This window comes from Pseudophryne corroboree, chromosome 2, assembly GCF_028390025.1.
Source record: "Pseudophryne corroboree isolate aPseCor3 chromosome 2, aPseCor3.hap2, whole genome shotgun sequence".
NCBI lineage: Eukaryota > Metazoa > Chordata > Amphibia > Anura > Myobatrachidae > Pseudophryne > Pseudophryne corroboree.
This window is the reverse complement of record NC_086445.1, coordinates 473122207-473126195: the sequence shown is the minus strand read 5'-3', so window position 1 is coordinate 473126195 and position 3989 is coordinate 473122207. Positions and strand designations below refer to the sequence as shown.

The following is a 3989-nucleotide window of genomic DNA, read 5'->3' as shown; positions in this document are numbered from 1 at the left end:
ATGGAAAACAATATTAGCAGCTAGATGAAAAGCTTGAGGATTCGTCTTTAACTATTAGCAGAGTCTTGCAATGTGATCTATGGTGACAGTAAGAATTGTTATGACTTGGCAAATCCAATAAGCTGGCGCGGATGAGTCTATGTGAAAAGGTCCTTGGGGTCTATGGTGGTTGTTCAGAGTTGTTAGTAAACCAAAAAAGCACACTAATGGGCAAAACAATGCTGCCCTGCAGGTGGGGCAGATGTAACATGTGCACAGAGATATTTAGACTTGGGTGGGGTGTGTTCAAACTGAAATCTAAATTGTTGTTTCAAACACAGCCTGTAACATGGCAGGAGCTGATTGGCTTGTAGTTTATCTCCATACACTTTATTTCACTCCAAGGCTTAATTCATAGACCCCCAAATGTCAAGATGCAGTGTCGGCTTAAAAGTGTGAAACACTTCATGAATTTGTGTGTCATCATTGTGCAGGGGTCATGCTTCTCTTCTCTGTATCATTCCAATTTAAGTATTTGTGCTGCGAAACAAGCACCCATGCCACCCTTTAATTCTACATCAGCCACCACAATTGTCACCATTGTTGTCTGCCCTTGCACCAGCCCCATACACATACACACAACTCTTGCCAGTGGAGCACTAACCCTTGGGGGCAATATTCCCCCAGCCCAACCTGCAGTGGTAATTCAAACCATTTCCCTCTGTAGTTCATTGCATTAAAAAGGATATACAGCCTCATCTTTACAAAGAGCTCTTGTGTAAATACCATGTATATATATATATATATATATATATATATACTGTAGCTTAGTGCATCTTTACAAGGAGCTCTTGTGTAAATTATATATGTATATATATATATATATATATATATATATATACTGTAGCTTAGTGCTGGTAAAGTGTATATCTAGGCCAAATATTTCATTTGTAAGAAGTTCTGCTTGCACATTTCAGTCTTATGCACGTAGAAAGTAGTGTTTTAAGCAGTGAATTTTTTACTGAAATGTTGGGACTTATTAACCAATAAATAGTGCTCTCACAGTAAGCCAAAAAATGTTCTGTCTGCAGAGACATTCAGCCTATTACATAGATATTACAGCATTTTACGTTGTAACCTGTGGCTCAGTATAACCTTCCATAGTTGAAGGTCAGTCTGGAGCCAGCACGCAGGGTATCACAAGGGATAGGAGTTCACTGGGGCTGAGATCATGCAGTTTCAAGCTGGCTGACTCTAGCCTATGGGGATTCTCTTGAGCTATCCATTTCTTACAGATTTTGGCTGTATAACAGCAATGCTCACTCTGCAGCAGAAACCAAATCACAATCATTAAATGAAAAATAAGAAATATAATCTAACATTGAGAAGATTTAACTCTTCAATTTTCTGAAATCTAGGATACAAGTAAATGTTCAATATTAAATCTAGCAATTAGTATAATGGTATTTTACTGTAGTTAAGAGGCAAATCCATTTCAGGCTATGCATAGCAGGTTATTACACAAAATTGCTGTTTACAATTCAGTAAAACAATGTTTATGTTACTTTCTTTTAAGGGAAAATGTGTCTTTGTTTTTACAAACTATATTGTGTACTTCATATAGGTGAGAAACCTTAAGCATACAGTATGTCAGTTATTATTACCAGGAGAATAGAATGATTTTTCTGTGAGAATCTAATGGGCCCTTTTATCATCTGATCAAGAAATCAAAATGTTGCAGTGAACATACAGAATTCTTTTTCAGAGTTTTTATGAATTTTTTCAAATTTTCCAAATATTTCTGAGATCTGAAAGTGGCAAAGAGCATAGCCAGACACTTACATTATATTTGAAAAAGTTGAATCAGGATTATGGGCAGAATATAATGGATGCTGAAAAGTGCAATGACTTTCAAGTCGCCACAACTTACTACAATTTTTTGCGAATTTGTCTGCTCATCAGATGCAATAACCACCACTTTGGAGGGTGAAAAACCAAGCTGTCAGTGACTTGGGCTAGTATATTGCATTTGTATAAAAATAGTATGCTACACCCCCCTTTTTCTAATAAACTTATACTGAATGTGTACCCTACAGTACAGTATATACTAAGAACAGGTCAACTGCAGAATAGCAGTAATAATTTATAGTGCTATCCTCACTTTTTTCCTGTTTGTTATAGTCTTATAAGATACAGACCACATGGCCAACAGCTAACATCCATCTACTCTAACATAATTTATAAATATATATATTTTTAACAGTATTTGTTATATATATATATATATATAATTCACTCAAATTTTTTATAATAAATTGTCTTTGGCATTTCTAGCATATACAGTTATTATTAATTTGGAAATATAAATTTCACGTAAAAATCAAATCTAATATTATAAATATATTATTAAAATCTAAATAAAAATTGGCTTGTTTTTAAACATGAATAAAGGTGTCTATTGTATCTCAACAATTAATTCTAACAATTTTGTGGATTCCTGAACTATTTAACAAATTGATTATATTAACAACATGAACACTTGTAAGAGTACACTAATGAATGTCAGCAAAATATACAGTATAGTGAATGTTTACATGTAAAGAAAAACAATTCCATAGACACTCGTATTGTAATCTTCAGGTAAAAAAAAATTTCACTCACAAACTCATCTGTTCCAAACCAGAACAGTTATGTCCACCCCAACTGCACAACCCAATTTTTTCATTGTAATAATAATGAAACACGGCATGAGCTACAACACTGTTTTATTTTGAAATACAGCTGTAGCCACACTTATGTGGAAACACTATAAGACATTTATTTCTTCATTACATACAACCATTCTCTACCTTGCAGCATCCTCACTCTGTAGCTATGGTAACACAAACAGCTTTCTATGATACTGTTAGGAGCCTCCACAGGGGCTCACTCTTCCAGTGGGTCCTTGCAGGCTTGGACTGGGCCACCGGGGAGCTGGTGAACCCACTGGTAGGCCCTGCCGAGCATTATCCATGCCCTCTTTTGTGTGAGGACGGGGCTGCGCTCTCCTCCCCGGCTCCCGTCCCAACCACAGGAGCAGATTGCAGAGTTCGGCTGAGGGGAGGGGAAGCGTGCACTGTGCTCTCCTCCCACGCCCCCAGCACCAGGACCAGCAGCGGGACCAGCAAGTGATTCCGGGTGGCAGGCGGTGATTGAAGATGCAAAGTCGGACTGAGGGGAGGAGAGGCACGCGCTGTGCTTTCCTCCCCAGCCCCAGGACCAGCAGTGGGAGCAGCAGCAGAGCACAGGTGGCGGGAGAGGTGAGCAGGACTGTGGGGGCATCTGGCAGTGTGTGGGTAGTACCTGTGTACCTGGCACTGCTGGGGGCATATGTGTACCTGGCACTGCACTACTGGGGGCATCTGTGTATCTGGCACTACTGGAGGTATCTGGCACTGCACTACTGGGGCCATCTGGGTATCTGGCACTGCTGGGGGCATCTGTGTATCTGCCACTTCACTACTGGGGACATCTGTGTATCTGGCACTGCACTACTGGAGGCATATGTGCATCTTGCACTATTGGGGTGTATGTGTATCTGGTGCACTACTGGGGGTGTATGTGTATCTGGCACTGCTGTGGGCATCTGTGTATCTGGCAGTGCACTACTGGGGGCATCAGTGTATCTGGCACTGCACTACTGGGGGTGTATGTGTATCTGGCACTGCTGTGGGCATCTGTGTATCTGGCAGTGCACTACTGGGGGCATCAGTGTATCTGGCACTGCACTACTGGGGGCGTATGTGTATCTGGCACTGCACTAGTGGGGCCATTATTTGTATCCGCCACTATACTGGGGTCTTTATGTGTATCTACTGCTCTCTCCCAGTGTAACCCAGGCAAATATACTACTGCTCTCTGCCGCTTTAATCCAGGTGCATATACTACTGCTCTCTCCCGATATAACCCAGGTGCATATACTACTGCTCTCTCCCGGAGTACACCAGGCACATATACTACTGCTCTCTCCA

The 3989-nt window shown here is 40.6% G+C and overlaps 1 non-coding gene across 1 annotated transcript; it reads right to left on the bottom strand.

Moving 5' to 3' along the window:
- Nucleotides 1–428: 428 nt before the first annotated feature.
- LOC135054222 (U6 spliceosomal RNA) lies at nt 429–534 on the bottom strand. The gene has a single exon (XR_010243432.1). It is a non-coding gene; the product is annotated as a U6 spliceosomal RNA (small nuclear RNA).
- Between the last annotated feature and the right edge of the window lie 3455 nt (nt 535–3989).